This window comes from Hibiscus syriacus, unplaced genomic scaffold, assembly GCF_006381635.1.
Source record: "Hibiscus syriacus cultivar Baekdansim isolate YM2019G1 unplaced genomic scaffold, ASM638163v2 tig00112231_pilon, whole genome shotgun sequence".
Classification (NCBI taxonomy): domain Eukaryota; kingdom Viridiplantae; phylum Streptophyta; class Magnoliopsida; order Malvales; family Malvaceae; genus Hibiscus; species Hibiscus syriacus.
Window position 1 is genome coordinate 3,117,633 of NW_024063276.1, and position 25,896 is coordinate 3,143,528.

Consider the following 25,896-nt stretch of genomic DNA (forward strand, 5'->3'; position numbering starts at 1 on the left):
TTATTTCGAATTTCGGGTCAATTTTGGATTATCACATTTGGGTCTATATCGGGTCTCGGTTCGGGTAAACGGTTACGGGTGAAATTTGACTGTTCTAGTTACTTCTTACCAATGGTCCCTCCACTTCCATTATTCCTGATGAACCCATTATTATGGATCCTCTCCCACTTTCATATAAAGGAATGCCTATCAAAATTTCTCCCAAAATCCCTAAATGATTCCTTTTTTCTCTGTTTAATTCTATTCTTTGTAAGCAATATATTTTTCATCAAATTATAGCTCTGGTCCCTCTACTACGCCCAAATTTAGAATACAATTCCTAAATTTTGACATGGTTAAATTCCTCTACTTTTTTAACATAATCAGTTAGTCAAAATAGTTATTGACTAAAATCTCCCCTTCAACACAACAGAATAACAATCAATGTGATAATTTAGAAGGGATGTTTTTTTAAAAGTAAAAAATGCATCACTAATTTAACCGGAATAATTAACAATGCAACTATTCTTACTTACTAATGACATTAAAATGACTCGCATATGCCAAATTAAAGTACAAGGACTACATCTCAAATAAAAGCATAGTAAAGGGGCCAAAATGACAATTCAATATACTTACTTCTTTTGGATTCAACCTCTACCTTCTCACATCGCTGTATTTTCTTTCACGCTTTGATGTCTCAATGGCAATTGGTTGTGAAGGAAATGAAACAATAAAAAAGACTTGCTATCTATACCACTATAGATCACTTTCCATTTTATCTCATTAAAACATTTTAAATTGAAAATTTTTATTTTAAAACATTAATGAAAGAATTAATGAAGTCACATGGCTAGCAAAAGCAAATAATCATGAGCAAAATTGTCATCAACTACAAAAACAATTACTTTCACCCGTATACATAACATTCTTACAGAGGATGTGGATCTTTCACACACTGTTTGCCATCTGGTAGTAAATCATGACTAACTGACTTCAAACCTCTTCTAAACTTCCAATTTACGAGGGCCAGTTCTAGTTTCCAAACCTGCAAATATTTAGTCTCTTCCATTACAGTTCATCAAGCATTTGAAAGAAATATCAGATACTGTACATGCTATGACTCATGCGAAAGCAGAGATGAAAAGGATAACACAAGCAAAAACAGAAAATTGTAAATCATCCTTTCATCAAGATCTTATCTGGGCCATATACTATTTCATATTCCAATGCAAAGACATGTGTGGTCCATTTAAAACACTAGCAAACTCGGAAAAAGAAAAGAAAACCAAAGCACTAGCTTTTTATATATTAAAATATTAAAACAGCACAACTCATTTGTCTCACACGAGAAAATGTTAGCACATTGTTTCATAGATAGTACCAATAACATTTATTTTACATTAAAAAGATGGAATGCATTCAAGAGTCCAAAACAAACAAATAGCTCAGAGTAAAATTTTCACATCCATTCTTTCTACCAATGATGGATTGTTGATTGATAAAGGAAGTATGGACAATCATAACAGAAAAAAATCCATATATATACAAGAAAACTAAAACAAACATCATGAAATGAAAAACCTTGGGGGATGAATTTTCCCGAACAGGTGTTATATTATGTAGTGCAGATAAGGGACTATGCAAGTTGGTGGAAATTGGCAGCGATTAGATAGTTCCATAGAAGAAAAGGAAAATCAAGATCTAGGTGATCCACAAAACACTATATCAAAGAACAAAGTTAGCTGACACCCTGAGTTACGCAAATTCACCACACAGTTCTCATCATTATTTATATAGACATGCGTATAATTTTCGTGAGAGTTGAAGTCTTGAAATCCATCAACCCTAAAAGACTTTGACCAAAAGAAAAAAGTTAGGTTAATAGACAGTCTAGTCATCAAATGGAGAACACGATAAGAAAATAACAAGAAAACAGATGTAAGGTCTAGGTTTTGTGCACGAAAGCAGAAAAAGTCCAATAACTATGGTTTATTAAGATATAAAGCTAACAGCTATGTTTAATTTCCAAGATTAACACTTCAGTGGCAAGCTACTTCCAGAATAAGTGGACAAAGATACTTCCCCAGGGTTCGGATTCTCAGTCCTTTCTTTTCGGATTGTTCAATAAGATCCTTTAGAGCACAAAAAAACAACAAAAAAAGGAATCAAAAGGAAAACCAACCTGCCTAACAATGAATGGCTCCTCAACAACACTAAAAGGCTCGGTTAGTATAGTGAAAAATCCATTCCGGTTTCCATAAACATCATCGGTAAAGGGCCGATCACCAGCCTGCCATAAACATAAATTGTCACCGACATGATCCAAAATCAAGATAAAATCAACCACCCCTGTTAGTTCTATCACCCTTTCCATACCATGATAAGTTGCGATGATTTATATCCAAAATGTTTCTCAATTTCTTCAGCTGTTCCAGCTGGTTTCTTCACCTCTACAAAGACATCATATGGAGACCCTAATCAATTCTAGATAAACCAAACACTTTCTTCATAAATAAATAGTAACTCAAATTAATGTGTCAAACCTACAATCATTACCAGCAATTGCAATTCATCCCAAGGTTTTTACTTGTTTAATGTCTTAACACTGGATTGAAACTATTACAGTAAAAATATATTTATTTCTTCATAAATGCTATAGTACCTTAAAATTGTGGTGGTGTGCGTGTGGTTTTGTGGTGGGGGGGGGGGGGGGACTTATTGTGCCTTATTACTTTAATCCCAATAGTCCCTTCTAGTTTTTTCGCCTTTTAACCATCATAATTATACTCTAAAAGACCTTAATTCAACAAAACGAGGGGGAAAGGCAAAACTTCAACACATAGAACAAAAGCACGATGAGTAAATAATAAACAGGAGTCCATTTCAAAGAGTCAACGCAGAAAATTACCGGCAGAGTTGCTAAACACGGCGATATCAGTGCCAAAAGCATCCTCGCACTTATCAATAGAAGGACGGAGAGGAGGCCAAAGGGTCAAGGAATAAGGAAAAGTAATCGTATTATCCTTGTCGAAAACCACGCCTTTAAACCCTCTTCTGTGGAGCTCAGACCAATCAATGTACCTTATATCACGCATCGCAACATGCGGCAACGACAAGTGACGGTCATTAAAGAACACTAGGACCGAAAACACGATGCCTTCAACATTAATTCTTTGTCCCACAGCTTCCCTCAAATCTGTCCACCACGTGTTCGAGAAAATGACTCTGAGAAAACCCCAGAATCTGGTCTTCTCAGTACGTTTCTCCTCTTCTTTTTCTTCGTCTTGAGGATCTGAGTCTTGATTATTTACGCTCTACTGGCTGAAGGAAGAGTAAAATTGTTGGAGAAAATTGGATTTCTGATCTGGGTACGTGTAGCTGTTGGTACTATTCTGATTCTCTAGCTGGGGTTGGCTGAAATCATTGGTTGTAGTAGGGAGAATCAATGAACAGAGGGCTTTGGGTTGAATTGATTCCTGGGGAATGAAACATTAATAACGGGTTTTTCTCCGGAATTGAGATGAATTAAGCGTATGGGAAAGGGGTAGCAGCTGTTGGGGAATGCGGCAAGTGCAACAGGCTGCATCTCCACTGTATTTGTCTTCTGTTTACTCAATAAAGAAATCCATTTTCCTTTTCCTTTTTTGTTTTTAACATTTCAAGTGAATTTATAAGCTTTTGCAACAGTTGATTTGGTTTGCACTTCCATTTAGTGCGTTTGAGGGATGTGGTTTGAATCGACCCTGCCAGCCACCTTCAATAATCTTACTATTTTAAAATAATAAAAAATTAAAATCTTTACACTAAATATAATGAACCTTATATATCAACATTTAGTATTATATATATATATATATATATATATATATTGTTTAGATTTTAAAAAAATTACCAATATCATATGAAATTAAAAACATCATTAATATTAAAAATTAAAAACTATTGAAAATTGTACATATAATGTAACAGAATTCAAATGTTAAAATTACCTTTTCGACTGATCAGACAATTTCAATAATAAAAATTATTATTTTTTTAAATTAAATTCAAATAATTATATTTATTAAACATATATATTATTAATAACTAAAAAAATTGAACAGTAATTACTCAATACTTTTAAAAGAAATACTAACGGTAATGACTTTTAATACAAATGGTAATGATTTTCTCATATAAATAATTTAGTTTAGGAAAACTCTACGACGCTTGACTACCAGTGATGAGCACCACTAACGACGAGTATTATTAATTTAATTTATAAAAATTTAAATTTTAAAGTATTCAACCTATAATTATAAATTAGTTAAAAAAATTAAAGATAAATTATTTAAAATAATGGGTAAAATATACCAGTGACCACCTAAATATTGTCCCTTTTCATTTTGACGAATATTTTTTAAATTTTGTCAATCAGGTCACTCAACTATTTAAATGTATTCAATTAAATCACTTGCCATTAATATTTAACGGAGAAGCTAATGTGGCAGTTAAAATATTTGGTATAATTACACATTTGGTCAATGTTACTTACATATCCTATCAATTTGGTCCTAATTTTAATAAAATCAAAATAAACTTAACCCTCAAATCTTTAATTTTAAAAGATTTTAAAAGTTACTATATATTCTATATTTATAAAAAAAACAATTTTTTTTACTGGAAATTCTATTTATGATTCTCAGAAGCATCCTACCAATGTACCATAACCTCTTTTTTTATTATATGACGTCATTTGATTTGAGGTTAAGTTTATTTTAATTTATTAAAATTAGAACCAAATTGATAGAATATATAAGTAACAATGACCAAATGTATAATTATACCAAATATTTTAACTGTCACATCAGCTTCTCCGGTTAAATATTAACAACAAGTGGCTTAATTGAATGTATTTAAATAGTTGAGTGACTTGATTGATAAAATTTCAAAAATATTAGTCAAAATGAAAAGGAACAATGGTTAGGTGGTCACTGGTATAGTTTACACTTTATTTTAAATAATGTGTCTTTAAATTTTTAACTAATTTATAATTATACGTTGAGTCCTTTAAAATTTAAATTCTTATAAATTAAATTAATGGTGCTCTCTTTAGTGGTGCTCATCTCTGCTTGTCGATGGTAGAAGAATCATCCTTTAGTTTAACATATTTAAGAAAATACTAACTATCGTTTAAACATATTTAAAAAATATCAATTATTATTTAAAATAGGCTTAATAAAAAAATAAATGCTCGAATTTTTCACTAAAAATAGGAGTCTAATGTTTCAAACGTTATATTTTTAGGTGCACGGATGTGAACCACCATTAAATATATCAGTTAAGTGACAAGTGTCACGTTCTGATAATTTTAAGAATTTGTTTTAAAAAATAAAAGAAAAAATAGTAGCTTTAGCTCGAGCCCCCACCCCGTGCTCCCTCACTTTCCCCTTCACCCTTCCCCTTTCCTATAGTCGTCGGTCGGTCGGCGGTGACCATCACCACCACATGCGTCACCATTGGCTTCGACCCTCGATCAAACTCCATTGGCATTTCGTCGTAATATGTCACCATTTGTCGTGGAGAAGCGTTCAAAGGTTCGTCGGATACCGTCACCATTTTTCGTCAATTTCGGCCAATTTCGACGTCCACAAGTCACACCGTCACCACCATTCGAACCGCTATGCAATTCCGATCAAAACCCAACTATTTGGCGGTGACAATGATGGCCGAAGATGGTCGACGACCGTTTGAGTTAGGAAATTAAATTTGGAAATTAGAGATTTGGATTTTGGGGTTTTAGATTTTTGGATTTTTTTGATCATGGTAAGGATGATGATTGATCAATAGGTGAGTGGCGATAGGTGGGTGACCATTCGACGATCACGATGATGGTTGGAGATGGCCGATGACGATTGGTAATGAGGGTTAAAATGAGATTTTAATTTTTTAATATTTTTTTATAATTTCAGTAAAATTTGGGTTTTTCTATAATTTTTTTAATTTAAAATAATATTTTTATTATTAAAAAATTAAAAAATAAACGATGAACACCTAAAAGTATAATTAAAAAAATATTAGATACCTATTTTTAGAGGCATAATTCAATCACTTATTTTTATATCAAACCTTTAAAATAACTAGAACTTTTAATGATTCCACAAATATAAATAATTATGTAAAATTAACCAAACGTGAACCCTAATGCTTACAAGGAAACTCTAATGTGAACCCTTCACTACGGCAAAAAATATTACGTAAATTTAAACTAAAAAGTAAGCGATGAATATGTAAAAAGTAACCTTATTTAATTCCTTTTACAAACACAGTAGAGACTAAATTGATACAAGAAGGAACTTTCACCTTGATACCCCTACTGGACACCCTTAACAAATGCTCTGAAACAAGTCTCTTAAAATTTGATGAAACAATAGCAACAATAAAAGCCGATGAGCGTTATTTTTATTGTATATAATAAGATTAAACGTATCATATAACTTCCCCATTTCCAAGCTAGCCTGATCTCCTTTTAACAGATTTCACTAAACGAGTCCCTTCCTCTATGCAAAGGGTCCATTCTTAATCTCCGGCTAATACATCCTTGTCATGCCGTACTGAACAGTTCCGAGCTTCCGACAGCCGGTGGCTGTTGCCGCACCAGTTGCAGCAACACCTATTCCACTGTACTGAGCTTTTGCCTGCAACAAGTTTGCCTCATTGGTAATTCTATTGTCAGCCGGCTCCACCTTCTTCACTCTGGTCATGAAAAATGGGTTCGAATCGATGTCGATAGCTACATCCGGTGAAAATTTGGCTGACATGCCACATTGAGAACCTTGTTTAGCTTGGGATGGCAACTCCCTTCCAGGTCTTTCTTGATTAACTGTGCCAGATTTGTGATAAGAATATGCAGGGTGGACAGACTCTGGTGGGAAGACCAGTGCTTCTTATGAACGTTCTTGGATCATAGGAATCTTTCATGATTGTTCCATTCTCATACAGTGCAACAGGACCTACTATCTTTCCTGGTTTAGCTGAATAGTGAAATATGTCGGTCCGAGCACCGATATAGAATACAAGAAAATTAAAAGAGCAAAAGAAAAATGAACGGTGTGCTAGGATAATTTAAAACATACCCGGTGGGATTCTTTGTTGCACTTGCAAGGTTCTTGATAAATGTAGTGGAATGGCTTCGGCTTCCCTGGAACTTTTGCTGTATGCCACTTCTGCATTTTGCCTTTCTTTTAAGCACTTGAGGCTTGGTTGCTCTTTGGGGGCAATGGTATTGGAATGTACAATTGTGGACCTGCGAATTCATAGGATTCCAGTTTTAATCATCGTATTAATGTGCCAAAAAATTAAAACAATGTGCAAACAACCAGCTTCAATAGAAGGTAATGTTAAAAAAATTCTACCAACAGCCTTGTTCCTTCTTTTGGCCCAAAGCAAAAAGGAAAAAAAAAAGTCGATCAGCTGGGTGTGAGCTACCATAGAACACTCCAGAGAGCCAAAAAAGGAAAGGGTAATCCTATCCATAGGAGAGTTGTGCAGAGAAATTGCCTTAAGATTTTACATAAAGATGGCATATGAGGATTACTGAGGCATCAACCGGGGGATAAAAGTATTGCAATAATATCATGATCAAACTAGTGAGGCAAAGAGGGCATATGAGGATTAGTAAGGCATCAACCAGAATATTAAAGTATTGCATATATTATCGTGATCAAACTAGAGAGACATCACTGGGAGATTTTTTTCATTATAAATGATCAAACTAATGAGGCATCGAGCGAAGATAAAATATTGCATATAATATCATGATCACACCATATGCTCACCGTTATCCCATCACAATCTGGTAGCCAAAAACATATGTATGAGAGAACATTGCCCCTACCTGAAGCTCTATAGAATAACTTGGCCTTTCATTTGTTCATGCACAATTATCAAGTTCCAAAACCTCATTTCAACCTGATATTTAACTACTAAGTTGCACATGAATTTCTCCCAAACTCATATATCTGCTCAAAAATCCGAATCTAGAGACACTAGGAATGAAAAGAGAAGAGAATGTTAAAGAGATGCAAGTCAGTTCAGCATTTGGTATTTTCCAAAAGCTTTATTTTCTTTCCTCTCATTTTTCAACTCTACCAGGCAATGAATGGAAAGAAAATTACATTTTCTTTCAGTTTCTCCATCTTTCCTACAAAGCACACCAATGGGAAGAAACTATTATATTTTCCATCTTACTACTTTTCTACCCCTTTAATTCTTTTTTTTTATAGGAATTGAAGGCCTCATTAAAAACCCCCTTCTTAATTGTATGAGCTTGTAAAGAAGCTCATCAATCAGCGGAAGAGGGAAAAGAGTGCCTTAAAAATTTTATTAACCATAATAAATACATAAAATACAGCCAAGGGACTTTCCCAAAATAACCAAGAACAAACAACTGCCCAAACAGGCCAAACAGCCCTGTACAATTCTACAACGACCTCTACTGAGTCTGGCCTGTAGCCGATCGGCCAGAAAACCAACACAAAACATTCCCACAAAATGCTTGAAGCAATCAACCAATCCCCTCCTTAGCTAACTGGTCAGTTTCCACATTGCAACTCCTAGGAATCAATCTCAAAACAATATCCTTAGCCGAAATAGAAGCCCCAATTTCCTCCACCATCGAACTGAAAAAAGCTGGTGCAGAGTTTTGATTAGAAATCCAATCCACTGTTGTTTTACAGTCACTTTCTATAATTAATCTTCCCTTGTTAGCCCAGTTCGAAGAGAAGAAAAACACAATCCCTTCCTTAATAGCTTTCAACTCTGCTAAAATGGGAGTTCCAGGCCCTACCGCTAAAGAGAAGGTGGCCACCTATACCACCTTGCAACCTATCCCCTCTTACCGCCCCATCAATGTTTAGCTTGAACATATCCATAGGCGGTGGAGTCCAACAAATAGCCCTCTCATGGACATGAGAGTACTGAGACTTATCTGCAAGCGTCGGATCCCCAACTAAATTATCAGAGTTGATACGAACCAAAGGATATTTAGCTAGAAACCATTTAGCCAATCTAAATCTGGCGAAGAATAACAAAGATGTAGTGTCGACCTTCCACTTTTCAAAAACAACCAGATTCCTAACCTTCCAAACTGACCATAAAACAACCCCTGGGATGAACTTCCAAATGCTAGAATCCTTCCTTAGAAACGACCAAGAGCACAAAAGAGAAATGGGGTCATGAGGAAGAGCAGTAGAAATTTCCCATAGCCTAAGGAATTTGGTCCATAGCTCCTCTGCAACCACACAAGAGAAGAAAAGGTGTTCAACAGATTCTTCATGCAATTGACACAGTGGACAAAGACCGTCTTCCAAAGGAATATCTCTTTTCTTCAACTCCTCTCTAACTGCCATTTTACCATGACAAAGCTGCCAAAGGAAAGTTTCCACCCTAGGAGGAGCCAAACCAGCCCAAACCCACTTATTCCACTCAAACGAACCTTCTGAACTGCTAAAAAAAGACCTCCTACATGACTTGACCGAAAACAGGCCATCACCTTTCCCCGACCACCCAAGAAAATCATCCACTGAATCTGACAAAGATACATTTTCAATCAAGGACATTAAAGCAATCCACTGATCCAGTTCCCAGTCGAGTAAATATCTTCTTAACTAGATGTTCCACACACAAACATTCTGCACGAAACCACCAAATCAGCTACTGTCCCCAACTTAATAACCGATAAAGCAAAAATTCTTGGAAATTGTGATTTTAAGGTTGAGTCGTTGATCCACACATCATGCCAAAAAACAATGGATCTGCCATTGCCTATGTGAATCTTTGAATTAGCTCTCAAACATTCCCCAACCTCATCGTTTATGACATAATTGTTTAGAATTGCTCTCCAAATCCAAGAATCGTGCGGAGAAGCAGCCTTCATTATTGAAAGAGACAAATTACTAACGTTGTTCTTGCAGCAAATCATCTTTTTCCACCGACTATTTTTATCATTTGCAAATTTCCATACCCATTTCCCAAGCAAAACTCTATTAATCAACCTCAAGTCTAAAATTCCCAACCCTCCTCCTTCAAACGGTTGACAGACAGTTTTCCAGTTCACCCAGTGTACCTTTTTCTTAGCTGGAACATCACCCCAAATAAAATTCGCCATTAAAGAGTTCAATTTCTGCATGACCTTCACTGGAATTTTAAAAATTGATAGGTAAAATATCGACAAGCTAGACAACAAAGACTTAACCAGCACTAATCACCCAACCATCGACAGAGAATTCGATTTCCAGCCTGCTAATCTTTTGTAAAAATTCTGAACAACCGGTTCCCACATACCCTCTGAATTCTTCTTTGAACCAAGCGGCAAACCAAGATAAGTCATAGGAAAAGATCCCACTCCACAGCCCGCCATCCTAGCCCATTCTAATACTCTTACCTCATCCGCATTAATGCCATACAAATTACTCTTAGACAGATTTAAGTGTAGCCCTGACATCACACTAAAAATCCTCAAAACTCTCTTAATATTAAGGATATGAGTAGGAGAGTCTTTGCAGAATAATATTAGATCATCTGCAAACTGAAGGTGAGTCAGATGGAAAGAATTATCTCACCTGCCAATATTGAACCCTTCAAAAAGACCCAGATCAGCAACCTTGTTCAGCATTAGATTTAAAAGTTCCCCAACTATATTAAACAATAAAGGGGACAAACTGCAGCCCTGTCTCAAACCTTTAGTAATCTGAAATTCCTCAGTTGGAGACCTATTCACTAATACCGAGATTGAGGCTGAAGAAACACAACACTCCATCCATGAAATCCATTTTTCACCAAAACCCATACCCCTCAGAAGTTTGAAAAGAATCGGCCATTCAACTGAATCATAGGCCCTGCGGAAATCAACTTTGAAAACAACTCCATATCTCCCTTGTTTCCTCCAATAATCAATGCCTTCGTTAGCCAAAAGAGCACAGTCAAGCAATTGCCTACCCGGAATAAAGGCAAACTGCGAGGGACTAATTATATCTTTAATAATAGCAGCAAGCCGTTTGGACAGCACCTTAGAAATAATTTTGTATAAGCTACCGACAAGGCTTATAGGTCTGAAATCTTCAACTTCCTCAGGATTGAGTTTCTTTGGGATTAACGTAATAAAGGAATGATTAACCCCATGTTCCCATTCCCTCCCACTATAGAAATCACGGACAAATTTCATAATTTTATCCTTCAAGATATTCCAGAATTTTTTAAAGAAACCCATAGTATAACCATCCGGACCAGGTGCCTTGGCGCTATCCGATAAAAAGATCACATCCCGCACTTCCTGCTCTGAGAAATCAGCCTCAAGACCCTCTTTTTGCTCGAAAGACAATTTAGCAAAATTCAGGTTGATATCAACCACCTCTAAAGTAGACTTAGCATTGTAGTTTACTTTGAAAAAATCCTTAATAGCAGCTCTAATTTTATTTGGATCATCAATTAACACACCATCCACTTTCAAGGCCGAAATTGCGTTAACTCTATTTCTATTAGTAGCACATAGATGAAAGAACCTCGTATTCCTGTCCCCATCCTTAATCCACTTCATTCTAGACTTCTGCAGCCAAGTACTCTCCTCCTTCCTATGCAATATCCACAATTCAGACCTCATCAGCAGAAGCTGATCCCTATCACGTGGAGTAAACCCCCCACCTTAAGACTTCAACTCCAATGCATTAATCCTGGCTTCCATGGCTGAAATTTGATCAGAAATCCCCAAATGATTTTTGTTGGACCACTGTTTAATCACTTTTTTAGTACCTTGCAGAATGCTAAACAAACCCCTTCGACCATTAGACAAGTTAACAGAATTCTGGACCACCCTATCAAACCCTTCCTCCTCTAAAAGGTAATTAAAAAACAGAAAGGGTTTAGGGCCCCAATTCTCAACGTCTTCTTCTAGTAGCACTGGATTATGATCCGATAGACTTTGGTTGCATTTTTTGGACAACTTTCGGAAAACACTGCAGGAAACTACCACTTAATAAAAACTGATCTAATCTTATCCAAGTTGCACCTTCCCTATTATTGCACCAAGTAAAATTCCCACCCACTAATGGAAGGTCCAAGAGATTCAGACTATGGACAAAGTTCGAAAAAAGATCAATTGAATGCCAATTCTGAGCCATTCCAATCTTCTCCACCGGATCAAGGTAGGCATTGAAATCCCCCCTAAGAAAACAGGCAGGCTTAGACCTTGCACAAAATCCATCAAATCTCTGGAAAAATCTCCTTATCAGCTTCAACAGATGGACCATAAACATTAATAATAACACAGTCACAATTAACCACCTTGAACTTCCCTGATACAACTATGAATCTGCTGGTCTTAAATTCACTTGTAGCTTCAAAAAAATCTTCATTCCACAAACAAATTAAACCACCAGCAGACCCATCAGCTAATTGGACACTTTTACCTTTCAGAAGATTTCCCCCCAACTTCCTCCATAAGTCGATTTCACAGAAGCTCAGCTTAGTTTCCTGGAGCATCAAAAAGACTGGTTTGACATTGCTAACAAGTCTAGCCACTGCTCGAATTTTTTCCTTCTTCCCAAGACCCCTATCATTCCAAGAAACCACATTAAAATGGGACATACAAAAATAAAAATTAAAACCCCTTTTCAGCTCATTAACTATAATCTCAAACTCCTAGAAGACCTTTTCAACTCCAAATTCAAAATCTCCTCTTCCAGTAAATGTTGCCCCCTACGAAAAAAATCCCCAACATGTCACAAACTTCCCTAGTAGCAGCCTCCTCCTCCCTCGCTTTACGAAAGACGACTGAGGACTCAGACGAGGCACTATCCTGATCCCGAACATCTGGGAGAATACCTCTATCCCCTCTAAAAAAAACTCTCTCATGGAAACAGATTGAAACTTCACTCAACGAACAAACACTACCGGAACGACTAGGAGCAACCTTAAACTTCCTATGATTCGCTTGACTTCTTGCACAACAGGCTTTACCCCTAAAGAGCCTATCGACAGACAAAGAAACATATGCATTCTCCCTCATGTAGATGCTCGTTTTGTCCGGGCTTATAGCAGATTAAACAATTCGAATCGAGCCCATCATTATATCTAACCCAACCCGTGCTCAGTTGGATTATGCCAATAAGACAGGCAGTTTTGAGTAGGAAAAGAGGGGGAACGGTTTATAGAGAGTGGGGGTCGGTTTTGAAAGGGATTAACCTCTGAAAACTGGAGAGGATCAGCAGAACGAGAAAAGGCAGAGACCATTGAAAAAGGAACGAAAAAAAAAACAAAAAAAAAACAGAGATCACAGAGCGAGAGGAGAGATTACATAGACTAGATTTTTTTCACACCAGAACAAATAGAAAAACAAAAAAAAAACTGTGAAAACAGCGTTCAAGGATTCAGAGATCAAACAGTGTAATCGGGTTCTTCCCTATCTTTTTCGAAAGCAATACAAGCAATTTGTAAGTAGTTATTTTTCTTTTTTGTTTTTCGAAACATCTAGTACTACTATGTGTAGTTATTTATTTTTCTTTCAAAAAATTAGAAAATAGGGAGAGATTAGAGATTTACCCGGGTTGAGTTTAGCTTTGAATAGGAGGCTCAGTTTTGGGTTCGATTGAAGCAGTGAAAAGCTGAGGAGAAGTCATGGGTTCTGTGAGAGGGAATTTGAGTGTGAGGCGAGAGAGAGAACTGGATAGTTGGTATCAGGTTTAGTTTTTTTTAACCTTACATATAAATTCATTAAAACGGCAGTGTTTAGCCTTAATATGCGTGTAGTGAGTTGAACAATTACCTGTGAATTCCATTAACTTTGAATCTCTGTGCTAGATTGTTTTAAAATTTCTTCAAGTATTAATATTATATATTTATGCGTGAGTGGAGAGATTGGAAAGGTGAGGAGTGGTTGAGTGTTCCTGTGAGGTTAGTCTAGGTTTAGGGTATTTAGGTTTTATATTAATTGTTTAGGGAAAATTAGTTCTTAGTCCTCAAATCTTAGGCATCCTTTGTAAATTTGCCACCCGAGAGATTAATTTCTGAATTTGACTTTTTTTTTGTTTGTCCTGATTTCATCATTTTCCAATTTTAGTATTAGTTATAATTTTGTTGAATTATTTAGGTGTAGATCTCTCATATTTATGTGTGTTTTATTTAAGTTCATTATGTTTATGTTTGTTTTTCTTTAAGTCTTTGTTTTAATTTTTAATTAGTATGTTTAATTTTATGTTTATTTAAATTTAGTCACTTTTTAATATGTATATATATATATTTTAATTTATAGTTTAGCATGATATGATTTTGTTTTTATATTTGAGTCATACTTGTACATTATATGTTAATATGCATGGTTTATAATTTTTAATTTTAAAATGTATGTATATCATTTTTTGTATGCCACGTTGTATGATATTTTTTTAATTTTGTTTAATTAATTTTGGCATGACATCCACTTTTTGCATAATTTGCATGATAGCCTCACGTGCATAACTCGACCTATTACATAATCGGACTAAGGGTAATACCTTTTTAATTTAAAATTATTTTAAGTGGGCAGTCATAACTAATTTGAGGTCCGCTTTTAATGATTTTAAAATAAAAGTGTATCCCATTAGTGACGCCTAAAAATTGATCAATCACTCTAAAATTTGGGAACGAAAGAAAAGGAAATGTTCGTTTATTTAAATTTATCGAGAAAAGGTTGTTATATCTTTAAGATCTGGTCTCGATATTTGTAAATAATCGAACATTCTTTATCTTTCTAAAACGACTTGGTAATTTTAATTTAATTTGTTTGAGTGTTTTTGAATGTTTTTAAATTTACGTCATTGTTTTATGGGATCAAAAGTCAAATTAAGTTCGAATTTGTAAAGTTCAATGCAAGGACGTTAATTAATCGACTAGGTACCAATTTTGGGCGTCGTGGGAGTGCTAATCCTTCCCTACACGTAACTGACTCCCGAACTTGGATTTTGGTAACGCAGACCTTAATTTGTTGTTTTAATTAAAATTAATTTTTTATTTAAAATAACAAACATCTTTGGGTGCCCAATCACACCCTAATCAAAGATTGGTGGCGACCCTTTGAACAATATGTTTTTAACGAAAAGAAATTTTAAATTTTTCGAAACGAGAGGTTTTTAAATCGCATTTGTTTTTTAAATTAAAAATCAATTGAAAAAGATAAATTAAAAATTAATGTGGTTTTTCAAAATCTCACATCATTTCACCTTTTAGAAAAAAATCGTTTCGACAGCTTGGCGACTCCGCTGGGGACTTTTTTTTAGAGAGTCAAGCCGATAGTCGATTAATTAATTGTCTTTGCAATTGAAAATTACAAATTCGTTTTAATTTGATTTTTGATCCCTTTTTTGGTTTTTAATAAGTTTAATTTGTATTTTGATTTTCTTTTAACTTAATTCGATTAACAATTAAATAGTTGTACTAATCTGTTTGTTAATGATTTCAGAATAATTATTTGTTTTAAGAATTGATTTTGAGTGTTTTTGTTTTTTTCGCTTTTCCTCACACACTGCAAAGTTGCATTTTCATGACATGAGCTAAAACCTCGCTCCGTCCTAATTAAGTAGGAGTGAGAGACTATGCCCTCGTGTGGTTTTCACCTCCGCATGGGATAGTGGATCGCTTTTGGAGCTCACGCCTTATGGTCCTCATGATGGAAATCACCTCTGCATGGATATAAGGAGATGTGCTCCCTCGAAATTGCACTCGATCCCCTAAAGCCTGTGATGGGCCAGGATTGAGGGTTCGTCAGCCCAAGGGGGCACCGACAAGGACAATTCGAGAACCTATTACTTTAGAACCTAACCCAGCATATAGTGAACGTAGAGCCCGAACTTAGGTTGAGCCAAACCCGAACCTTAAGAATCCCGTGAGGAGGGTACACAAGGAAAAGATTTTTTGAGTCATTTATTTTCGTTTTTTCGAATAAATGCATGCGAACTAGATATCATGCGGTTAGGTTTATTTTTTGAACAAGCATGCGAATTAGATATAATGCGGTTAGGATTTATTTTTGTGAATAACAAAGCATGGGGGTAGATATCATGTTGGGTAAGATCTGATAAAGCATGATTGGGTAGCCAGCATGTGTGGGTAGGATTCTTGAATAAATTATTATCTCGACTTAATTGATTTATGTTTACTAACCGATCTTTTGTTGTCTTTGTCTTGTTTCTTTTTCTGTTTTGCATTGCACTATCCATTACAGAGTGTTGATTTGGGATCGATGTCCATATAGAAGGCCAGTAATATGGAACGAACGGTTCAGAAAGAGGTTGAAGACAATGCAAATGTTTTGAGGTGGTCGGAACAGTCTCAACTGACCAATGGGGACAGCGTTATGCCTGGATACGTGTCGGAGTTATTTGGTTATACTCACATCAACGTGCGTCAGAATGATCTAAGTGAGCTAAAGGAGATATGGGGAAGATGGACAATAGCCGATAAGGAGATGTTTTATCAGTTGTACGGCGATATTCCTTATCTTCTGGATGTTCCTATTGACTGAAATCTGTTTAGAGCATTGACACAGTTCTGGAACCCGGCTTATAGCTGTTTCACATTTGGTAGAGTGGATCTGACACCAATAATAGAGGAGTATCAAGCTTTGGTCTGTTGTCCGAGGTCCCAGATAGATAGAATATATACCAAGCTACCAGTCACTCCTTCGTTTAAGAAGAAATTACTATTGATGACCGGAATGAGTGAAGATTGGGTAGTCAGAAATATTAAGAAGAAATGAGACAGTGAGTGTATCTCTTGGGCTGCTTTGAAAGAAGTAATCGATCATCATCCTGATAAGAGAAAGAAGCTTGACTTGTTTGCTTTAGGGATTTATGGGCTCGTTATTTTTCCAAAGGTGCTAGGATATGTAGACGTATCAGTCGTTGACCTGTTTGAAAGATTATATAAGCACGTGGATCCTGTTCCAGCCATTTTAGCTGAGACGTTCCGGTCTTTGAGTTCTTGTAGGCGCGAGGGAGAAGGACGCTTTATAGGATGTGCGCCTTTGCTGCTAGTGTGGATTCTGAGTCATTTCAAACATGTTGAAAGAGCACCAGGACGAGTGTTTCTAGAGGGGTTTTCGCCTTTGAAAGATTTTCTTTCTAAAGAATGGCCTGGGGGCTTCACCGAAGAAAAATGGATGGTCATCTTCAAGGATATCAGAGATGGTGATATTTTGTGGCGAGCTTCGTGGAATGTTTCTTCGGATATACTTTACCGATGTGGAGAGCGAGATTGGGTTCCTTTGCCAGGTATATGGGGTTATGTTGGGTATGCACCGCTACTAGTTTCCAGACAGTATGGGTCAAGGCAGTTCATTCCAGCCACATGGGACTTGGTAGGGTCGGATTTTGCATTCAAAGGAGATCAGTATAAGGGTAAAGTTAAAGGGGTTACTGAGGCCTGGAAGCAAACTCGTCGCGTGAATTTGTTCACTTATGATCTCGAGTTATCTTAAGAGTACGAGCAGTGGAGAAGCGGTCGAGTAAATGACAACATCCCGATAGTGAATCCTGAAAATATTCAGCCGATGAAGGAACAGTTAAGAGTGGTGCCATCTCTTTTAGAGTTAGCCAAGCGCGATTTTGAAGCAGAACGGAGATAATGGAGAATGACTTTACAGAAGCTAGAAGATGAAGTGTATCAAAAGGGATTGGAGATCGACATTCAGAAGAGTAGAGCAGATCGAATTGAAAAGGTGGAGAAGCAACTTCGGCTAGACTTTGACGATCTTCGGTCAACTTATCAGCGAATGGTAAAAGCTCAGGCAGGTTCTAGCTCGAGTAAGTCTGTCGAATTGAGGCAAGAGGTGACGAGCCTCAAAAGAGTAGCCGGAGAGAGTCAAGAAGAGCTTAAGCAAAGCAGGCACCAAGTGAAGATTTTATCAAAAGAAAAGGATTCTTTAGAGCAGCGGTTACAAAAGAGTCAAGCTCAGAATGGGAAGTTGAAAGAGAAAATTTTAAGTTTAGAGACTGCATTACGACGATACCGAAGCAGGGAAGGTAGCTCAAGCCATGGGGAAGTTGAAAGTTTGAAAAAACGAGTGAGCTTGAAGCCATTGTTCCTTATGAGGCAAGATTTTCAGAGGCAAGCAAGTGAGCTATCGATAGTTCCTTATGTGGGGGATATACAATGGCGTTTTCGATGGGAGCGAGCTCAGGCGAGAGTTAAGCAAAGAGAAGATCTTATTGCTTGTTACTTAGGACACACGCGGAGAATAGCTCAATATTTGGTCATTTTATCCGAGGAAGCTGTTGATGTGATTGAAGAACTGGATCTCGGGGCTGAAGAAAACCAGAAGATCGTGGAGTTGCTAGCACATGTACAGCAAATAGGAGAGATGGTGCAGATTTATTTGTGATATGTTTTCAACTTTGTAATTGAACGTCGTTCTAATATAAAGAGTTGTTCTAAGGAGTCGTTCCAAGATCAACACCCTGCATTTTGCATATGCATTTTTAATACATTTAAATTTTTGCATAACATTTTATTCATTCATAATCATATGTTTCATATTCATTAATAAATATCAGCGATAACAAAATGACTCTGTGACAGAGTAATACTGGAAAATCTCAAGCATACCTACAGAACCAGGAAGAAAGTTATGGAGGACAAACTTGCCCAAATTGAGAAGGCTCAGTTGGAGTTACAAGATAATATCAAGAAAATGCAAGAAGATATGATTAATGCCCAAAAGGAGATGTTTGCCAAGTTTGCGAGTATGTTGGAAGGAAGAAATCCAGAACATGGGAAAAGCCTTATGCCAGAAGGTGTAACTGAGGACCCACTTCATCATCCAGGGTTAACCCCAGAACAATCTCAGAATGTTCAAGTGACCCCTGTTCATGTCGGGAAGGTGCACATTAATCCAGTCGGTGCTTCTGTTAACGTACAGCCAGGATGTAGTTCGTATCAGGAAGAACATCAATATCATCAAGTTCCAGACCTTGATGAAGAAGCCAAGAAAAACCAAAACAATCCGCTGGAAGAGAAATGGAAACAGTTAGAAAGAGAGGTCAAAGCCATGAAGGAAGATACTAGTGTCTATGGATTTGACGCAAAGGAATTAAGTATAGTTCCTGATCTGGTCTTGCCTCCAAAGTTCAAGGTTCCTGACTTTGAGAAGTTTGATGGTACCAGGTGTCCCTCTGCGCATATCACAATGTTTTGTAGGAAGATAACCTGATACATAGGGGACGATTAATTGTTGATACACTGCTTTCAGGAAAGCTTAATTGGCTCGGCAATCCGGTGGTATAACCAGCTGAGTAGAGCTAATATTAAATCATGGAAAGACTTGGCTAAGTCCTTTCTTGAGCAATACAAACATGTAAAAGATGTTAGGCCCAACAGGATGATGTTGCAAGGAATGGAAAAGAAATCTAACAAGAGTTTTAGACAATATGCTCAAAGATGGAGAGATGTAGCAGTGCAAGTCCACCCGCCATTGGAAGAGGAGGAAACAAATATGCTTTTTGTCAACACCTTAAAGGCTCTTTTTTTCTCGCATCTTATCGGTAATCCTTATCGAAGTTTTGCTGATGTAGTTATGGCGGGAGAAATGATTGAAATGGCTGTTAAGAGTGGGAAGCTCGAGGGAGGAGAGTCTAGTAAGAGGCCACCAACGAGGAAAAAGAAAAACGAAGTCAGTAATGTGAGGCAGTACGATTCTAATAACATTACTGTTTCCCGTCCTCAAGGAGTAGGGTCATCAACACAAAATGACAATAGACAAGGAGCAAGGGACCAGAGGAGAGAAAGGCCTCAATTTGATCCCATCCCGATGACTTATAAGGAATTGTTTCAGATTTTATATGATCGGCACGTGGTTTCGTCGTATCACGTGACACCAATGCAACCTCTTTTTCCCAAATGGTATGATGCTAGTGCTTAGTGTGAGTACCATGCAGGGAACCCTGGGCATTCCATTGAGAATTGTACTGCTTTTATGAAGGTTGTCCAAGCTTTGAGAACGAGGAATGTCATCAACTTTGGTGACAGTGAGCAGCCAAATATAGCTCAGAATCCGTTGCCAAGCCATACAGGGGCAGGAGTTAACGCGATTATTGAAGAGAAAGGAAAGAGAATTGTACGGAATGTTAGTGAGGTGATATCACCCATGAGTTGGGTGTGGTGCCAGATGGTCAAGGTAGGATTGTTGAAGCCCAGTTTGACGGGTGAACAGTTTAATAGTGGAGAGGTATGTTAGTATCATAACAGTGAAGGACACAGTATTCAGTAATGTCCTGACTTCCTATCTTTGGTACAAGACATGATGGACAGTAAAGAAATTGTGTTATTTAGAGAGATTGCTGAAGAAGAGGAAGCGGAAGTTTACGCTTCAAGGATCGTCGAAAGGGGTATACAATGCCAGTTGTCCCCTAATTATTACTCCCAAGAATCGAGTTGCTGAGAAGGTAGCCCTGAAAGTGGTTATTACACCTCCATCTCCATTCTCGTATCAGGATAATAAACAGGTGCCTTGGAGATATGATTGCCAGATGGGAGATGTAACAAAAGAGAATGAGGAAGTAGATGAGGTGGGACGCTTTACTAGAAGCGGTAGGTGTTATTCTCTTAATCCACCTAAAGAGTCTGAGAAGAAGGTTGCAGTTGATAAGGGGAAAAAGGTTGATGTGCAGATAGAAGAAGATAAGCATATTATCAATGAACCGGTAACCGAGAGTGAAGCGGTAGAATTTTTGAAGTTTCTGAAGCATAGTGAATACAGTGTTGTGGAACAGTTACACAAGTTGCCTGCCCGTATTTCTGTTTTATCATTACTTTTGAGTTCAGAGGCCCATAGGAATGCTCTGTTAAAGGTTTTGAACCAAACTTTTGTTCCGAAAGAGTTGCCTATTGAAAAGTTGGACCGGTTAGTTTCCAATATACAAGCTGATAATTTTTTATCTTTTTCTGAGAATGAGATCCCTTCTGGGATAATTGGTAGTCAGAAGGCTTTACACATTACAGTTAAATGTAAAGGGCATGTGTTGTCCCGGGTCTTGGTTGATAATGGTTCAACTTTGAATGTGATGCCCTTAGTGACTCTAAAGAAGCTTCCATTAGATAGTACACTTATGAGAACCTGTCAAAGTGTGGTTCGAGCTTTCGATGGGACTAAAAGAGAAGTGTTAGGCAAGATTGATGTTCCTCTAACTATTGGTCCAGCAACTTATGAAGTGGAATTTCTTATAATGGACATTATGCCAACGTACAATTGTTTGTTGGGAAGGCCTTGGATTCATCAGGCCGGTGCAATTCCGTCCACATTGCACCAGAGACTGAAATTTGTGATTGATGGAAGGTTGGTATGTATTCATGCTGAAGAGGACATTATTGCTTCTGTTTCTACTACTGCTCCGTACATTGAAGTGGATGAGCAAGCAGTCGAGTGTTCTTTTAGATCGTTGGAGTTTGTCAATGCTACATTTGTGGCTGAAGGCAGGAAGATACCAAAGCCTAGACTGTCAAATTGTACCAAAATGGGACTCAAATTGACTCTTGGAAGAGGAGCGAAAGTTGGAAAGGGGTTAGGAAGTCAGTTACAAGGACCAGTGAATCCAATATGCCCTGTTACTAAAAGAGATCGATTTGGTTTGGAGTATCAGCCAACTCCGAGGGATAAGCTGAGAGGAATTAAGAAGGGTCAGGAAATGAGAAAGGCCAGATTGGCTGGTGAAGACCTTAGCTGGGAACCCATGATATTCCCGCCGTTGAGCAGCATTTTCATATCTGGGGGACATATGTTTCAAGGGAATTCAAGGAACACTGAGGTGATGGTTGAGGATGCCTTGGGAGATTTAGGCGTTAACGTTATAACTGATGATGAATTTGAGGAAATGAGAGTTATGGGCATTTATCCTGCACCGCCGGGCTTCGTGTTGAACAATTGGACCGCGAAAGAACTGTCTGTAGTTTACAAATCTTTTACAGAGTAATGCACTGGAACTTTCTCCCTGTTGTTCATACCTTGGGGCAATAGGTGATTTTATGTAAAGGGTTAAGCTGTTTGTTTTTTCTTGCTTTCAATAAAAGATGCATTCTGTTAGCTCCAAATGGCAAACATTCTCCCATGCATTTCATTCATTCATTCTTTGTTGTATATATGTATGTATTTATTTCTTTCTATTTATTTATATGGAAAAAGATCCTCCTATATGTATATATGTATATATATATCTTCTCTTTCATTATTTTTTCAGGAGCTCAGATATCAATAATATGAATGCTAATGACTCTGACCCGGAGATTGATTTCGAGAAGCCTATATGTCAAGGGGAGATCGAGGATTGTGATGATGATGAAGGATGTGAACTACCTTCTGAATTGTTGAAAATGGTGGAGAATGAAGATAAGTAGATTCTACCTCATAAAGAGTCTACTGAGAGTTTGAATTTGGGGACAGATGAGGATAAGAGAGAAATAAAGATTGGTAACACTCTGTCAGTTAGAGGTCGACATGATTTGATAGAATTGCTTCAAGAATACAAAGATGTGTTTGCTTGGTCATATGAAGATATGCCGGGTTTAGATACAGAACTGGTTGTTCACAAACTGCCAATAAAGCCTGAATATAAACCGGTACAACAAAAACTGAGAAGAATGAAACCTGAGATGCTGCTCAAGATTAAAGAGGAAGTGAAGAAACAATTTGATGTCGGGTTTCTTAAAGTAGCTAAATATCCTGAGTGGGTGGCAAATATTGTCCCAGTACCGAAGAAGGATGGAAAAGTTCGAATGTGTGTCGACTACAGGGATCTCAACCGAACTAGTCCAAAAGATAATTTTCCTTTGCCACATATAGACACGCTAGTGGATAATACTGCTGGAAATTCTTTGTTCTCTTTTATGTATGGTTTCTCTGGCTATAATCAAATTAAGATGAACCCAGAAGATATGGAAAAAACGACGTTCGTTACCATGTGGGGAATGTTTTGTTATAAAGTAATGCCGTTTGGATTGAAGAACGCCGGGGCAACATATCAAAGGGCCATGGTGACGTTATTTCACGACATGATGCATAAAGAGATAGAAGTTTATTGTAACATCCCAAACTAGGGGTTAGTGGCTAAATTGTAAAGTTTAATAATTTGATGAATTAAGTAGAAGAATAGAATAATTCAATGATTTATTCGGAAATAATTCCTAAAAGTTGTTAGTAATTATTAAAGTAGATGAAGGGCAAAATGGCCATTGAACAATGATAATATTAAATATTAATAAATGGGTATTATAATATATGAGAGGTATGATTGAAGAGATAAGTTTTAGACTTATCTTCTTCATCTTTATCTTCTCTCAAACGTGAAGAGCCAGCTTGCAAAGGTGAGTTTCTTTGTTAGTTGGTTATTTGCTAAATTTATGGTTGGGTTTTGATCATTAGATAATAACTAAGCTTAAGGAAAGCTTAGGTTATCTTAAGATTGAAAGATAAAGAAGTTATGAAAGATTAAAGAAAATGGGTTTTTAAAGGAAATTTTGGAAAAGAGTTAATAAGAGATTTTTAAGATGGAATTTGACTTGTCATCAAGAAGAATAAGAGATTTATGAAGTTAGAAAAGATTTATAACAAATTTGAAAGTTTAGTAAGATTCTTAATTTTAAGAATCTTGATGAAATATGGAAGATAAATATGATTTATATGGACATAAGTTGGTTTCAATAATGATAGTTGAGTTTAAAGTCATAATAGGGGATTAAAATAGAAGAATTGAATGAAGAATTGATGAATTTCGGGCTTGAAATGCAATTTCTGGACAAGGTGCATCGATGCACATTCATAAGTGCATCGATGCATTCCTTTAAAAGAAGAACATCGAATGCCTTTGATGCATCGATGCATAGATAATGCATCGATGCATCTTTTTAAAATAAAAACATCGAATGCATTTTATGCACCGATGCACAAGTAGTGCATCGATGCATACCTTCATTGAAAGAGGAAATGGGCTTTTCTCTTAGCCTAAGAAGTGACAGTTTAGAATATATCAATTGGAATATTGATATGAATCTGTGTATTGTTATGTAGAGATAGAAAGTGACCCGTTTCAGGACAATTGAGGAATTAGAATCGAATCAAAGCAAAGCTAAGGTGAGTGCAATTTATTTTGTACTTATTTTATTGAATTAACATTGGCTTGTGATGAGCCAGTGATGGAGTTACTATGGTAAGAAGTAACTTCTAAATTGTTATGTGATTACCATGTATGCATTAATACATAGAAATAGATGGATGCTATGTTATATGATTTATATGCTTAAGTGAAAATGCAACATATGATATATGTTATTTGACATGACATGCATGGTTACATGAAAGAAAGCTATGTGACTACATGTATATGTGAAAGAAGCTATAAGCTTATATGCACATGTGATATATGTGATATGAATTACATGAAATGATTTACATGAATACATGTATATATATATAATACATGTGATATGATATGAGATATATGGTTACACATACATGTGGTATGTGACAGAAGAGAAAGAACAAGTGATACGAAATGTATAAATAAATGCCCATAGTATATGATACGAGAGCTATAGGTATAGTTGGCATGCCAAGAGTCGAGGGTTTTACCTATGTCTTTCGAGACATATGGACAATATACCTATGTTCTAAGGAACATATGGACAGTTTACCTAGGTTCTTTGGGACCTATGGACAGTTGCCGAGGTTCTTTGTGACCTCTGGATAGTTACCGGGGTCTGTGTGACCTCTGGATAGGTCATTCGGGACATTTATACGAGCTTTGGTGACAGCATTAGTGCACAACCTCAATGTACTCTTATACCTCTATTCTCAATAATATACATGGGCGATGAAATTGAAAGACAAATGAAAGTGAAAGTGATAAAAGAAGGTAAGTTGCATGTGTGCATGACCTGATTGTATATTGTTATCATACCATAGATTCATGCATATTGATATGTAGTGATTCAATGATATGAATGCACATACATGAATTATATGTGTTATATGATGAGTATATGGTAAGTGGAAAGGATTATTGATAATGTTTGTATATGTATGTCTTTTATTTATATGAAATGATATATGGTTATATTATATATTTTATATGCCTCACTAAGTCTATGACTTAGCGTGTAAGTGATTTACACGTAGGTACCAAGAACGAGAAGTGAAAGAATAGAAGTGGCAAAGATAGTATCACTACTAAAAGATCAGATCAGAAGTATTTGACAAAGTATGTATTTGGTTATGTATAAAGTGTTGGCATGTAATAAGTCATTAAGTACGAGCACTCTGATCAAGTCTGTATTTTGTTTTAAATAAAGTTTTAAATTTCCCGAGATTTTTCTTAAGAGTCAAGATTTGAAAAGTCAATGTGACACGTCGGACTCGTATCTGGGTCGGGTACGGGTTGGGGGTGTTACATTTAATGGTATCAGAGCTACGGTTTAGCCGATTCTAGGCTAAAAACGAAGTCAAAAGTGTTTTAAAAAGTATACATGCCAACGAAATAGTGAAAACTTCTGATCTGATAGAAAGTAAGTATACTGTTTTGCTAATAGAATGATATGATTGTATTTTATTAGATGTCTGGACAAGACAACTCCCGAGACGTAGCGGGAAATGATAGATTAGCTGAAGGTAGTAATTCACCTGCCCTGGCCAGGCAAGGTGAAGGACAGACACTTTCTGGAGTGCCTGTGCAAGACCAAGACGTTTTCTTTAGAACGTTAGACGCGGTGTTGATGCGTTTCCAATCTCCTGCTCCTTCCACTCCGAGAAGGAATATAGCAAAAGATTTAAAAGGATTAGGAGCTCCTGAATTCAAAGGAGAGTCCTGTTGAAGCAGACTTTTGGCTCAATGACGTAAAGATTATGCTAGATAGACTTCATTGTTC

General features: G+C 36.7%; 1 long non-coding RNA gene and 1 pseudogene across 1 annotated transcript; both read right to left on the reverse strand.

The window, feature by feature from the left end:
* Positions 1–825: 825 nt before the first annotated feature.
* On the reverse strand, positions 826–5,580 carry LOC120176228 (annotated as a pseudogene).
* Positions 5,581–6,445: 865 nt separating this feature from the next.
* LOC120176291 lies at positions 6,446–24,456 on the reverse strand. The gene is made up of 3 exons (XR_005521309.1): positions 24,434–24,456; positions 7,098–8,190; positions 6,446–6,995 (listed from the first exon to the last, which is right to left on the reverse strand). It is a non-coding gene; the product is annotated as an uncharacterized LOC120176291 (long non-coding RNA).
* Between the last annotated feature and the right edge of the window lie 1,440 nt (positions 24,457–25,896).